Source organism: Ursus arctos, unplaced genomic scaffold (genome assembly GCF_023065955.2).
Source record: "Ursus arctos isolate Adak ecotype North America unplaced genomic scaffold, UrsArc2.0 scaffold_7, whole genome shotgun sequence".
In the NCBI taxonomy this organism is placed as follows: Eukaryota; Metazoa; Chordata; class Mammalia; order Carnivora; family Ursidae; genus Ursus; species Ursus arctos.
Genome location: NW_026623089.1, coordinates 27,561,673 through 27,577,566, shown reverse-complemented (window position 1 = coordinate 27,577,566; position 15,894 = coordinate 27,561,673). Strand labels below are relative to the sequence as shown.

The window sequence follows — 15,894 nt, the reverse complement described above, 5'->3', positions numbered from 1 at the left end:
AAGGTCTTCATATCATTTTCAAATATAAATATAATTAGCTTAAAACATATGTAATAATTAAGAGCACAGACTACAAAGCCACACTACCCAGATTTATATTCTAGCTCCATCCCTTATTAGAATGATATGATTTGAGGTGAGTTACTTAACTTCTCCGTGCCTTCATTTCCTCATCTGTAAAATGGATTTTATAATAGAACCCGCCTCGTAGGGTCATAGTGAGATTGAAACGAGTTAATATACGTAAGGCACTTAGAATAGTGCCTTACATATACTAAGCATTATGCAGGTGTTGGCTGCTATTATTATTATTATCTGTGTTAAAGAGAAAGGGATTGGGGCGCCTGGGTGGCACAGCGGTTAAGCGTCTGCCTTCGGCTCAGGGCGTGATCCTGGCGTTATAGGATCGAGCCCCACATCAGGCTCTTCTGCTATGAGCCTGCTTCTTCCTCTCCCACTCCCCCTGCTTGTGTTCCCTCTCTCGCTGGCTGTCTCTATCTCTGTCGAATAAATAAATAAAATCTTAAAAAAAAAAATAAAGAGAAAGGGATTGTGGATAGATATTCTCAGAATCCTTTTCATAGCTTAGGATGTGTTTTGGTATTCAATAGGTTTGAAAATGAGTGTCTCAGTAGGAAGAAACAGGGAATGAGTGCTAATGAGTACAGGGGGAAGCAAATGTTCTGGGATTAGATAGTGGCTATGGTTACACAATTTTGTGAATACAATTTAAAAACCCCTTTCAATTGTATACTGTTTAAGAGGGTGAATTTTATGGTTTGTGGGTTATAGATCAAATTTTTAAATTGAGTGTCTTTCCTATTTCAGCAATCACTATACTTGAGGCAAAATAGTGAAGACATACATGAATATTCCACCTTGAAAAAAGTTAGAAATTTCAATAGCTTCCCTATTCTGCCCACGCAGCACCTCCCCCCGTGGTTTCTCCTGTGCTTCATGTTTTGTTTTGGTTTTAAGACTTATTTATTTATTTGAGGTGGGGATGAGCAAACAGAGAGGGAGAGAGCGTTTTAAGTAGACTCCACGCTAAGCGAGGAATCCCACACAGGACTCAATCTCATGACCCAGAGATCATGACTCTGAGATCACGACCTGAGCCGAAATCAAGAGCCGGATGCTTGACCAACTGTGCTACCCAGGTGCCCCTCCTGTATTTCATGTTTTAAAAATGTTCTATACTTGTGCTTTATACCTGTTTCGAGCTGCGATGGAGGGTAAGTGAACAGTGTTTGATTACATGGACCTTACTGGACAGAGCTACAATAAAGAGCAAACTTAAAAAGAGAAATCACACCAAATTATATTAAGCAATAACTACATTCGTAACAGTGAAGAGCTCAGACTCTAAAATAAAAAGAGCACCGGGTTCAATTTCTGGCTCCACCAGCTGTGAAGCTGTGTGATGTGCGACAAGTTACTTACACACCACTCTCAGCCTTAATTTCCTCATCTGTAAACTGAAGATAGTAGTAGCAATTTACTTGATAGGGTGTTAGGAGGATTCAGTCTGATCACATAGATAAAACATTTAATACACTTCCTGGCAAATAGTAAGTGCTCCTCTAGTTTGTAAATGTCAGCTATGAGATGATGATGGTGATGGAGGAGAACTGTCATTCATCGCCCAAACTGACTGTAACATACAAAATACAGATGAGGCAGCAACTTCTGGGTGCTGGCTCACTGCCCAAAATTGCTACAGTCCTCTTGAGAGGGGGAACAATGTGATTCTGTGGTTACTGGTCACAAGGACAAAGCAATTGACACCCCCTCTACTCTAAGCTCTAAATGAGCTGTGTATTCACAACAGACCCACAAGGATTTGGCAACAGTTCACAACGAGATCCCTGCTTACGGGTCCAAGGAAACCTTTGCCAAATGCTTTCCAGGGATTAGAAGAGGAATATAAAATTAATTTATTTACTCTTCTAAAAAACATTTCAAAAACCCTGAACTTCTATGGAAATCATTGACACTACTGTTAAATCCCTCAAATGTATTGAGCTTTTAAAAACTGTTCTTTCAGGCTAGAAATGTACAAATTTGACATCGCTGTTGCCCACTTTAGACCCTCAGCACCTGTCCTTCGGGACTACTGCAACGCCTTCCTACGTGGTTATCTACCACGCTCCCGCCTTCTGTTCTGTTTTCCACACTGCAACTAGGATTATCTTTTTAAATACAAAATCCCCTCATTCTCTGCTGCTTGAAGCTCCACAAGGGGATCCCATCCAGCACTTGCAGAAGTATCTCAACCCCCTCGACAGACTGTACAAAGCTCATCCCGACCTGGTCCCTGCTCTCCCAAGTTCTGCCTCATTTCTAGACACTCCCCACCTACCACGCGCCTTCAACTCAAGCCTCACTAAGGTGCTGCAGCACTCTGCAAGGCACTATAGCTTTACAACTCACATGAGTACAATCGAATTATCTATACCCTGCTTTTCAAACACAATATCTCATGTGTGTGTTGTTGCTAGCTGCAGTCAGATGTGAATGTGAAGTGATTGTTTTCATTGCTAATTGATCCCTGCAAGGAACAACTGTGAACTTTCAAACCACTCTAACACCTTGTGAATAATAAATATATTTTACTGTAAGCGTTTGGAGTTACCAGAAAAGAACACAGACCAAGTCTGACTCATACCTAGAGAATATAAGAATAAAGTCTGAACATACTGGCAAAAGTCAACACAGAGATTTCATTCCTTTATTGTTATCAAACCCTGAAAGCAAACCTCTTACTTAAAATAAGCAAGTTACTAGGAAGATCAGTAGGAGAAGAAAGGGATAAAGAAAGGGGGGGTAATCAGAAGGGGGAATGAAGCATGAGAGACTATGGACTCTGAGAAACAAACTGAGGGCTTCAGAGGGGAGGGGGGTGGGGGAATGGGATAGGCTGGTGATGGGTAGTAAGGAGGGCACGTATTGCATGGTGCACTGGGTGTTAAACGCAACTAATGAATCATCGAATTTTACATCAAAAACCAGGGATGTACTGTATGGTGACTAACATAATAAAAAAATATTAAAAAATTTTTTTTAAAAAATAAAATGTAAAGGTTGGGGGGATTGGGATAGGCCAGTAGGGGATTGGGATAGGCCAGTGATGGGTATTAAGGAGGGCACATATTGCATGGAGCACTGGGTGTTATACGCAAACAATGAACCATGGAACACCACATCAAAAACTAAGGATGTACTGTATGATGACTAATATAACATAATAAAAAATTTAAAAAATAAAATGTAAAGGTTAAAAAAATAAGCAAGTCGCCTTATAATAAAATTATTTAAAATAAATTCATCACATGTCTTTCTCATTCTACGTTAAGATTTTTAGTCTTGGTTTATTAACCACTTGGCTTTAAAACTAGATGAACATGCTGACATTGAGATACTGTATTCTTACACTCTCGAAGTCACTGAATACATAAAGCCACACATCGCTTCATACTTCAGCAATTTTCATTCTTTGTACTTTAATACCAACTCACTGCCCTGCACAACGATCACAGCTGACTAGCAGGTCAAGGCAACAAGACTACAAGAAATTTAAGACAAAACTGGACTTCTTCATGTCTACAGTGGTCCAGCTATCACAATTACTGATTAACATCTAGGCGGCGGCAGCAAAAAGAACTAGTAATGAAAGAAAACTAAGGGTTTGAAAAACATACGTATTAGCGTCATGCTCCACAGTCCAGCCAGCTGCTCGAGAACACAGGACCCCAACAGCCTCTAACGAAAGTCTGGTTTTCATGTAAACTCATTCTCCTCTTACCTGACCCTTCGGGGATTCTGTTTCCTGATAAGCAGATCTAAACTGTAAGACAATAATATCCCAAGGAGGTTCTGGCACTGAGCCCCAGAAATCCTTAAAGCAACAAACACTGTCTAAAAGAAGAAAACCAGACTACTCACTCCCTTCTCTGTTCTCCCCCACTACTCTAGGGAACACAGAAATGCCTTGCCAATTAGAAGTTATAAAATTCTTTCAGAGGCAAAATATTTTGAAATACAGATGGTCTGTTGATAATGTCATACCCTGTCACCTGGGATGCTTTGGAAGACTCCTCAGAAATTACCTCTGGGCCAGACCAAGCAATATGTGGGCCAGTGAATCCTTTCTATTTATGGAAACTGAATAACTTGGAACCCCCTGTAGTGACTGACAGGTTAGAAGAGGAACGTAACTCACAATAGGTCAAAAAAGTTAAGTCAAAAACCATTTTAAAAATGCAGCATGTAAGACACCTGGCTGTGTAGTCAGTTAAGCGTCTGAGTCTTAGTTTCGGCTCAGGTCATTATCTCAGAGTCCTGGAATCGAGCCTCCCATGGGGCTCCGTGCTCAGCATGGAAGCTGCTTAAGACTCTCTCTCTCTCTAATATTTTTTTAAAAATCCAAAATGTGGGAAACTATAAGATAAAAACCCAGTTTCTTCAATAAAATAAATTATAACCAAAAAATTAAAATGAAAAAGGAAGGGGGACGTCTCAGTTAAAAACCACTTGAACATTAATCTAATGCAGTATGTGCCCATTTCTTGGGTCCTGATCCAAACAAATCAATTTTTTAAAAAACTGAGACATCTTTTTAAAAGGGGGGTGGGGGCGCCTGGGTGGCTCATTCAGTTGAGTGGCTGCCTTGGGCTGGGGTCATGATCTCGGGGTCCTCAGATCAAGACCCGCATTGGGCTCCCTGCTCAGTGGGGAGTCTGCTTCTTCCTCTGCCCCCCCCAACTCATTCTCTCTCTCTCTCTCTGTCCCTCTCTCTCAAATCAAATCTTTAAAAAAAAATTCCCCATCCCATTTGTTTCAATTTTCTATATTTTTTAAAGCTTTAAAAATAAAAATAAAATAAAAAATTAAATGGGGAATTTTTTTAAAGATTTTAATTATTTGAGCGAGAGAGAAGGAGAGAGCACAAGCAGGGAGGAGGAGCAGAGGGAGAGAGAGAAGCAGACTATCCGCTGAGCAGGGAGCCCAACGTGGGGCTCGATCCCAGGACCCCGGGATCATGACCTGAGCAGATGGCAGACGCTTCACTGACTGAGCCACCCAGGCGCCCCACAAATAGGGAATTTTTGAACACTGACTAGCTTCTTTATTATACTTAGGAATTACTGCTTTTTTTAGGTGACAGTAATGGTATTTTGTCGCATGTAAATAAAAGGGAAGTCTTTTTTTTTTTTTAATCATTAGAACCAGACGGTCTACAAAAATGCAAAGAAGGTGGGGCACAAAAACAGCGCAGTGTATACATCTCCAATTGAGTGTTGGATACAGGGATGTTCGGCTATTATTCTTTATTCATTTCTGCAAATTTTGAATACTTCATTAGGAGAAAGGTTGAAAAGTCAAAGCATGCTCCCCGGATGGAGTTTCAGGGCCCATCCGTTCTGGAGGTGCCGACCTCTCTGGCCGTCTGCAGTAGTCAAGGCAGGATCTGGAGAGGAGGCCTCCCAGATGGTTTCGGCTGCAGGCAAAGTCCTGCCATGCTCTCCACGACTCGGAGCCCCAGTGAGTAATGCGGCATACGTGAGACAAGGACAGTCCTCAGAACCCTGTGACTCTGTGTCACGCCCTGTCTTCAGTCACCTGCTCACCTGAGGCCTACCACACACCGCACGCTGGTTCGGAGCGTGGGCCTCCGAAAGAGACAGATGTGGGTCTGAATTCTAGTTCTACCACTTCACAGCAGCCTAACTTCCGGGCACGTTTCTCGGCTTTTTTTTTTAAGGAGGCTCCACACGCAATGTGGGGCTTGAACTTCCGGCCCTGAGATGAAGCCGGGGGCGCCCCTCTCCACCAATTTGTACCTTAATTTCTCCATATGTAAAATGAGGATTACACTGGCGCCTTCCTTATAAAATCATTCGGAAGATTAAATGAGAATGCATTAGCACAGTGACTGGCTAAATTATTAGCGGCCATTTTCTATTAATAGCGTTGTTGTTTTATGCTCCTTTCACTTGACTTTAGACCATGCGTGCAACCCAGTAAAATGAAAGATGAAATAGTCACAACGGTAATTAACAGAACACTTACTGCTATCCTTATTGCTGCAGGAAAGGGCGTCTGAGGAATGTGTGAGGACAGCAGGAAGTGGGCACATTACAGTAGATTAACGGGTACGGGTGCATTTGGAACAGACTAGAGGGCCAGGCAGCGGAGTTTAGGATTCGCCGGGGGCAGTGGTGGGCAACAGGTGCCGAACAGTAGAGCAACGAACGGCCGTGAGTCCGACGGCAGTCTGCGCAGGGTGAACGGGTCCTGGTGCACTTGGGCCACGTAGTCGGTCTTCTCGGCCCATCCTGCGCACCACGATCCGAGCCCCTGCTTTACGGCGCAGAAACCAGCCGCGCGCAACAGGACTGCTCATCGTGGCCACCCTGAACTGGATCCAGGCGCGGCAGCGACACGGCTCCGCGTGTACTGGGGTGGGAGGGAAGAATAGACTAGAAGAGGGGAGGACGCGGGGCGTGAGGCTGGGGAGTTCAGCACAAGCCGACACATCCGTGGCAACTTTTCCTGCTGATGGCGCAGGTCATTTATGCTCAGACAATCCCCTCATGAAAACAAAGCAGAGTGTGCGCCCGCCCGGAGCCCCCGGCGAGGGCGTCAGCAAGGATTATTCTCTCGGGGGCCCCGCTCCCACCGCGTGCTTGTCAGCGAGACACAGGCACTGACACCCCACCTTCAGAAACCACGGCCTCCGCAGGGGCTGCTAGAGCAGGTGGGGAGAAATGAGCTCTGTGGCTGCGTGGATGGCTAGGCTCACAGGGTCAAGGAGGAAACAGCATTCTACCTTATTGAACCCACGCATTTAACGGAGGCTAAGAACTTTCCTTCTTCAGCCCTCCCTTAGCTCTCCCTGCTCTGTATCACAGAGCTACCTCTTTACAGAGGATTCATCCTAGGGCTTCACTAGTTGAGAGCACAGTCTGTGCCAGGCTCCTGCTTGGGATTTATCAGTGAACAAAACGAAGATCCCTGCCATTGGAGAACTTTCTCCCAGAGGGATGGGGAGGCCAACAACTGTTTAGGAAGTGACAGGCGGGTGTTAGGACAAAATATGGAAGAGGAAAAAAAAAAAGCAGAGCGAAAGGATAGGGAGGGAGAAGGGGGCGGGCCATGGGATTTGGAATCTTCCCGTTGACAGGAATGTTAACCTAGGAGTTCTCATTTCCTGCTATTTATTATCACTCTCTCACCGCTCACCACACGAGCAGGTCCTGAGGGAAACAACTGCATTAGGCTTATTTCAGAGTCAAAAGAAGATAAATTACAAGTATTTTCTCCACACTTTTCTTTTCGGAAAGTGGCCTTAAGAAGGGAAAGTGCTAAATGAACCAAAGCAAGGTGACCTCAGACAGACTTGTCCTCCGCTTCTCTTGCACCAAGCCAGTCTTTGGTCCAGTAGCATCTGGGCTACAACAATTCCCTAGATACAGTGAGGCTGGGCTGTCTGTGCCCGGCGGCTCCCACGGGCACAGCCTGCTCACTGTATCTAGGGAATCAGCCTGCATTTACCCCACACCTTGAAGTTATTTGTATCTTCTTGCTTTTTTTCAGAGGATCAATCAAAGCAAGAAGAACAAGAGCTGAAGGTCTAACCCTGAAAGAGGAAGGGTGATACAATTATAAATAGCCCAAGTTTAAGTGCATTCTCTTCATCCACACACACGCCCCCCATACACACACTAAAAAAATAATAACAAAAAAGAGCAAGAAATAACCCACGTTTTATAGGCTGGTGCTAAAAGTCAGGATGAAAGAATTCCCTTTCTGTATTTTTTACAAGTTTTCTACAATGAAGATGTATAATTTTTATAATTAGGAAAAAATAGCTAGTTAAAAAAAACAAAACAAGACCCAACCATATACCAAAAGAGACGGCGATGAGAATCAGCTGCCCGACACCCCCCGCAGTTCCGGTGGCCACGGACCTCCCAGCTGAAGCATCTCAGTATTTTGTGAGATCTACTTGGATAAGATTTATACCTGGAGTGGAGACTGATCCACAGATAAACGAGCTATAATTTTACATATCTTCTATTTACACTCGTGCTGACGACCCCAGGTGTGATGCTGAATGTGGCTCTCACCCTTCACACCAGCTACTTAAATTCTGACTCTTAACAGGAGAAAAAAAGCTGATCTAATGGTGAAATAAGCTGATATTGGATCATGAAACGTTTACCATAAACTTATATAAGCAAGGTTCAGAAGTATGAAGACTCCTACGAATCTTCTTTTTTTTTTTTTTAAAGATTTTATTTATTTATTCGACAGAGATAGAGACAGCCAGCGAGAGAGGGAACACAAGCAGGGGGAGTGGGAGAGGAAGAAGCAGGCTCCTAGCGCAGGAGCCTGATGTGGGGCTCGATCCCAGAACGCCAGGATCATGCCCTGAGTCGAAGGCAGACGCTCAACGACTGCGCTACCCAGGCGCCCCACCTACGAATCTTCTTTCGCCTGAAACTTCATCCTAGCGCAGGCTGAGGATTCAGAATGAATCCTCCAGATGCCACCTTACTTCTCTGGAGACAAATCCTGACGAGGCTTAATACCCACTTACGACGAAAATGCTCAATAAACTAGGACTAGAGGAGAACAGCCTAACTTGACAAAGGCTCATCTAAAACCTAGAACACACAGTGTACGCGACAGACAGACGTCAGACCCGTTCTCTGCAAGACTGAAAGCAAGACAAAGACGGCCACGAGCGCAGCAACTGTTCTGACGTCGTCCTGGAAGTTCTGGCCGGTGCTGTAAGTAAGACGTGTAAGGATGGGAAAGAAGCAACAAAACGATCACTTTTTTCAAAGAATTGTGATTAACAATAGAGGGGAAGAAAACGCAGAAATCAACTATTTGAAAAAGACGGGGAAGAAAGGCTGTCGGATACAAGATCGGCATGCAATAAACACTATTTCTCTTAAACTACCAACACTCAACTAGAAAATAGAGACACGAGTCATAATAGCAACAAAACTATGAAATACTTAGAAATTTATTTAACCAAAAATACCTTCCTAGACCTTTATGGAGAAAATTTTTTAAATTCTAATAAAGGATTTAAAAATGAGCTGATGAGGTATTTAGGGCTAAAAGGGCATGATGTCTGCAACTAACTCAAAAGGGTCCGGAAAAAAAAAAAAAACATGCATAGGAATGTAGAGAGGGAGTAATAAAGCAAATATAGCAAAATGCTAACATTTGGTGAATCTAGGTGAAGAATATACAGGGGCTCTTTGTACTAACCTTCGAACTCTTCTGCTAGTTTTAAATTATTTCCAAATAAAACAAAAATTCTTTTTAAAAAGTGCTGAATAAATGGAGAGACACATTACATGCTTTTGGAGGAAATGAGTTAATATCAAAAAGATGTCAAGCTTCTCCCAAATAATTTATAAATTCAACATAATCCAAATAAAAATTCCTTAAAAATATAATTTTTGAGGAATTTATAAGCTTAATTCCAAATTTTATATAGAAAAATAATGGTCCAGGAATAGCTAATTAAACTTAAAAATGAAGAACAGAGATGGGGCACTTGCTATACCAGTCATGAGAATGTATTATAAAGTCATTGCAATAAAACATGAAGCAGTAACTGACAGACCAATGGAACAGAATAGAAGCTTAGAACAGACCAGTATATCCATGGAAACCACAGATGAGAAAGTACCACAGCTCAATGGAGGAAAGCATGGATGTTTTTGGAGATATTATTGGAAAATTTGCCTCATTAAATGAAGAATAATCAGACTGGATCCCTAACACCATATGCAACGTGGGCTCTAGATGAATTAAAGAAATTGCTATCACCCAGGGATTGAGAGGGGCTTCTTGAAACTCCACAAGTATTAAACATGTCAAAGAATGTATCTGATTACAATGAAATTAAGAATGTTTCTTGATCAAAGGAAAACAAAGAGGGGTGCCTGGGTGGCTCAGTCAGTTAAGGGACTGACTCTAGGTTTCAGTTCAGGTCATGATCTCAGGGTCCTGAGATGGACCCCAAGTCAGGCTCCATGCTCAGCAGTGAGTCTGCTTGAGATGCTCTCTGCCCCTGCCCGTCTCCTGCACGGGTACACGTGCACACACACAGACACACACTCTCCAATAAATAAATCTGTAAAAAATAATAATAATAATAATAAAGGACAAAGACAAAATTAACAGATGCCCAAATAGAAGACATCTGCAGAATCTTAGTGTGAACAACGCAGATGGCAACTCCAATAGAAAATGGGCAAAGGTATGAACAAGCAATTTACAGAAGGGGCTCTATGTATAAGAGACATTTGCAATCCTTTGTAAGCAAAGAAACACAAATTAAAATGACAAGAGATCACTTTGCACCTAGAGACTAGAAAAGATGGGGGGAGGGAGCGGAGCACTGGTGGGACGGGAGGGGATAGGAACCCTCCAACACTTCTGGCAGAAGAGAGGCTGGGGCAGCCGTTGTGGAGAGGAATCTGGCACTATTAAGTCAAATTCATTATGTGCCAGCCTATAACCCAGCAATTCCCTTCTGAATACATATTATGCAGCTTTATAAGTGGACAGGTACGAAGATGCTCACTGCAGCAGTATGTACGTTAGGACGTAGGGACAGCTCGAGTATCCATCACACAGACAGCAGATACGTAAAACTGCAGTTTGAGCACATGGCATGGGGCATAACGCATCAGTCAAAAACAGAGAATTAGGGGTGCCTGGGTGGCTCAGTCGTTAAGCATCTGCCTTCTGGTCAGGTCAGGATCCCAGCGTTCTGGGATCGAGCCCGCGTCGGGCTCCCTGCTCAGCGGGAAGCCTGCTTCTCCCTCTCCCACTCCCCCTGCTTGTGCGTTCCCTCTCTCACTGCCTCTTTCTCTGTCAAATAAATAAAATCTTAAAAAAAAAAAAAAAAAAACAAAACCAGAGAACTAGATGTACACAGAGATCTTCAAAACAGCCTTTAGAGAAAAAAGCAGCAAAATGAGATACAGCGTTATAAATTAAAATACATATAAAACAAGCAAGAGGCTATTCGGACAAAAAGAAACACATGACATGCATTAGAACGAGTACCTGTGGGACATAAGGTGAATGGGAAGGGAATTAAAAGCAAAAGAAATCCTTCCGACTCCTTCCATGTTAAGAAAGAAGAATTCGAATGACTGATGATAAATATAAAATTAGAATTGTTTCCTTCCCCAAAGTTTCCAACCTTCCTAACAACAAAAGCTATTTGGCTGCCAGCTCTGTTGATGAGTAACAGCTCTTCACCCTTTTTCAAGCAGGAAGAGAAAATTCAGGGATCAGCAGAGTACTACAGGGATCAGCAGAGACTATTCACGAAACAGTGCTTTTGTTCCCATGACCTGCCAACCTGCCTGAAAAGACCCGATTACCTCCTGATTTGGAGTGATTCGGCTACAGGCAAGTCCGAGTTAAGTTTCCAGGTCATCTGCAGCTGTTTACTTTTAGAACCTCTTCGCATGCAATCCCCTGGCCTCCCTGTAGAAATTTCCACACTACTCAGAATTTTAAAATTCTAGAGCTCGAAGGGACCTGGTCATCCCAGAGATGAGGAGACTAAGGCCCCAGGAAGAGTTACACGGTTTAGGGTACACAGCTAGCACAAAAGGGAAGGTCTTCCTGACTCTGTGCCTCGTCCCCCTTCTGTTCTCGCCCAGCAGCCGGAGTGACCCTGTCCAACTGAAGTCATCATAAGCAACTCTGTTCAAAACCCTCTAATGGCTTCTTCCCCCTCACTCAGAGGAAAGGTCAAAGTCGTTACAATGGCCTACACTGATGGCGCCCCTTCCCGCTCCCCCCGCCTCTCCTCTGCCGTCACCTCGCCCTCACCCGCCTTGGCACTGCCCTAGCCGCTAGGACCTCGCCAGCCCTCACACGTGCCCAACAGGCTCAGCATCTGGGCCTGGAACTTGCTCATCCCTCTGCCCCCCACCCTCCCGGTCTCAATTCCTTCCAGTCCTAGATCAAAAGTGATCTTAGCAGAGGCCTTCTCTGACCACTCCGGAGGTATCGAGTCAGTCCTGCCCAGCCCGTAGTTCCCCGCAGCACGGTGAGCATGTGACGGTCTACCCATTCACGGTTTTGTCGGCCCCCACCCCACCACAATGCTGTCACGCATCCGCAGGGCTTTGTTTCCTTCACAGCTGTATCCCCAGCACCCAGAATAGTGCCTGGTAGACCCAGGTGCTTAATGACCCCGTGGTGAATGAACAAACCAGAAGTGCAGACTGCAGCCCCCTAGCACAATGCCCTATTTGCCCTGCTGGGAGCCCTCGGTTCTTGGTGATGGGGTTCTTGGGTAAACCCGAACATCTAAAAATAAAAGAATACATTTTAGCTACTCTATGCTTACTTTATCTCCTCTGGCTGACTTTTATAGCATCAAGGATAAAGCACCCAACCAAAAGTTAACACTTTTGGTTTAAGGGCTCTTTCATTATAGAGCTGTTCTGTGACCTGATTTTATGGCTATTACTTTAGGTTTCTGCCTTTCCAGGAGAAAGGCTGATATCTCATAATTTTTTTATTTAAGGGAGCTCTAGGCCCAACATGGGGCTTGAACTCACAACCCTAAGATCAAGAGTCGCACGCTCTACCAACTGAGCCAGCCAGATGCCCCTGGGATCTCATAGTTAACACCTGACCCACAAGACTACATTAGCCAATCTTGAAAATTAGTTTATCTAGATGCTATCCTAAGCTGAGCATAAGAAACTATTTAATATTAATTGGATTATTGTTGTGAAACTTTTCATATGTAACTCTGAATTTTCAGGATGTTGTAGCTAAAAACCAAGCACAGTTGAGAATTTCAGAGCAAATTATCCTGTGACAATGCTATGCTGTCGGTAAGTAATACACTGACTTCAGAAACAATAAATGTAGAAAATGATTCAAGCCTTCTACCAGGCAATAGGTATGCAAGTCTCCATTTGCATTCTATTGTCATTGCTTTTATTATTTAAAAAAATTCCAATATAAAAAGCATCTGTAATTTCAAAAATCACTTAAGTATCTGAAATTTGAAAAAGAGCTTTTTGCTTATTTGAGCCCAACACTGTAAAGTGGGAGGGTTGAGAACAATAACACACTTGAAGATTCCCTAGGCGTCCTGCAGACAGGATTTCCTTCTGAGGCAGAGATAAGCCAGTTTGCTGGCCCTGGAGCGCTCCTATGTTGCAGCCTCCAAGTACACGAAAGATAAAAATCTAAGCGCAGTCCACTTAACCCTTTTTCAGAACCAGAGCCTCATGGAGTCTTGCATGTTCTAAAAATGAACACACACCGTTAGTTTTTAGGAGATCATAAACTGTGACTCAAGAATTATGATTTGCCATATTCTTTAGGGGAAGAAAAAGTAACATAAGCTGAATCAATGCTTGCAGGAGGCTCTGAATTGCAATGTGGATGAAAGAGGAACGGGAAAGGGTCTCTACAGGAAAGAGGGCCACTCTGAAAGAGCCGGAAAAAAAGAAACAAGAAGTGGGAAAACGCTCTGCTCTGGGGCTGCAAGAGAAAATAAATAACTTGCACATATTTGGACAGGCTGTCTATAAAGGTGATTATTATATCTCGGCCGAATACACACACAATAGGAGCAGTATATGAGAGACATCACATTTCCTGAGGCAGAATGTTCTCAGCTTACTGCAGAAGTTCTCTGTGCACCCCACACACCCCATTCCCAGGTCAGACTTTAGCTATCCTCACAAAACACTCCATTCCAATCTCTGAATTTAAGTGAATTTAACACTGAAGTAATTTGAAAAACCACTTTTCACTTATGTTAGGCCAATGCTGATAATGTGACTTGTTTCATTAAAACTTTTGACACAATGAGTGACATATGTTTCAAATTAACATGTAAAATCAGGAGCTCAAAGGTGGCTAGAGATCCTTTAATTCAATAATTTAGAGAAAGGTGCTGAGGGATAAACTAACTTGCTCATCACCTGGAATCTATTCCTGGTGCCAAGCTAACAAACACAGCGCTAAGAAAGCACACCTGTACGCTGCCAGGTACAACCAGGGATTAATCAGTCCCACTCTCCCCCTGGAACTCAGCTATGCAAACAATTGGAGCTAAACTATGCTCCAACCTTAAACATTAAGCCTACCACTGGCTTGCCACATACCACAGCATTACTAATTAGGAAAAGTCTTTCGACACAAGATATGCATATTACTGTAAAACAGGCAAGTTACCAATATAACAGAGTAACGGTGCGAGAGCCCTTCATTGTCGCCTAAATGAGACAATGAAGGATAATGAGATTGCATTTAAAGGGGGGGGGGTTGCTTTTAAAAATTGACTCTACACCCCAAGCATTCTCCACAGCGCCTCATGTCCAGCAGACCTGGCCATTTTGTAACCCCACTATTTCTTTATGCAACTGACAGCACCGTCACCCACTTCAAGGTTAAGTGCTTTGAGAAACTGATGCCTGGTGGACATAACTACCTGTGGCAGGAATGCAGGTGTCCGTGGGTAACAGCAAAACTCCGGCATAACCAAACTTGCATCTCTAGCCAAACAGGTCTTGCTCTTGCTTCGGAAATCATCCCTCCCTGCCTCCCAGACACAGAACCACGGACTGCTAGACCGACTGGATGGGACTTTGAGCAAGCCAGAATATTTCTTCATCTGTAAAATAGGGGGGCTGGGCTAATGCTGAATTCTTTTCCAGCTCTCCGAGTCCGCCTCATTGCCCGAGTGGCAGGGCGGTGCAGGGAAAAGAGCCCGGGGCTTGACACCGTTTAAAAAGCCCACGTCCGCATCCCCCTGACTGCTGGCCGCCCGGCCTCTCTCCCCGCGGCGGGGCCCTCACAGGGCCGGACCTGACCGGGCTCCGAGGAGGGCCGGCGCCCCTCACCTCCTGCCCCCCTCCCCGGGGGCTCCCGGCCGGGGCAGCGGCCGCCGCGGGGCAAGGGTGGCGCAGGCCCGGCCGCGCGGCGCGTCCGTCTGGGCGCGGGTCCCCTCCGCCCGCCGCCCCGCGTCCGCGACCCGAGCTCCCCGCCCGGCCTCGCCCGGCCCCTGACCTGCTCTCCGCCGCCCAGCGGTCCCTCGGCGCGGCGGGCTGCTGCGGCCGCCCGTCCCGGGCCGCTGTCACCTCCGCCCCTAGAAGCGGCGGGCGGGCCGATCCGGTGTGACTCAGCGCGGCCGCCCCGCCTCCTGCCTCCCGCCCAGGCTTCCGCCTCTTACGGCCGCGCGGCCCGGGGGCGCCTCGGGCCCCGCGCGCCCACCTCCCGGCGCCCGCCCCGCGCTCGCGCCCCCTGCCGGCCGGCCCGCCCCGCGGAGCCAGAGGGGGCGGCGCTGCGAGGGCCTCTGGCCGGGGAAACTGAGGCACGGGTCACCGCGGCCCGCCGCTCGCCAGGCGCTGGGCCTTGCGTGCCGCTCTGGCTAAGAGCGAGTCCCCGGCCGCGCACGGCCCTCCAGCCCAGAAAAAAGGCGGACTTGCTCCGGGAGAAGGCCCGCTCGGTTCCCGGCTGCGCGCGGTGCGGTCCTTCTCCCCGGGGCGGTTCTCTTCATCGCAGCACGCCGTGTTGGCGTTCGCTTCTGGCCGTCCCGCGTTTCCCGGCGGAAAGTCTCTCAGGCCCGCTCGGCGAATGTAAAAGCGAGGAGCGACGGAGGGCGAGAACCGGGCAGGGCCGGCGGGATGCGTTTAACTTGCCGCGAATGCTCGCAGGGCTCCCTTTGCCGCTTAAAGGCCGCGGGGTCACTCTGCGGGCGTGTCGTTCGAACGTGTCCCTCAAGTTTCTGGGCTCTCCCTAGCAGGGGGCGAGGACATTCCAGTCTCGCCCTGTATGTGCGTGACAGAGAAGCCTCTATTTCAGGAA

General features: G+C 45.8%; 1 protein-coding gene across 2 annotated transcripts in view; it reads right to left on the bottom strand.

Moving 5' to 3' along the window:
• The window catches only part of DNMBP (dynamin binding protein), a 104,869-nt gene extending 89,630 nt beyond the window's left edge, over window positions 1-15,239 (bottom strand). The window contains exon 1 of one of the 2 annotated variants that reach the window (XM_026493860.4): window positions 15,097-15,239. The gene's annotated coding sequence lies outside the window, so the exon portion shown is untranslated. Of the gene's footprint in view, window positions 1-14,518; window positions 14,997-15,096 lie in introns of those variants that run through there. The other variant, XM_048219223.2, reaches the window with a different exon arrangement.
• Between the last annotated feature and the right edge of the window lie 655 nt (window positions 15,240-15,894).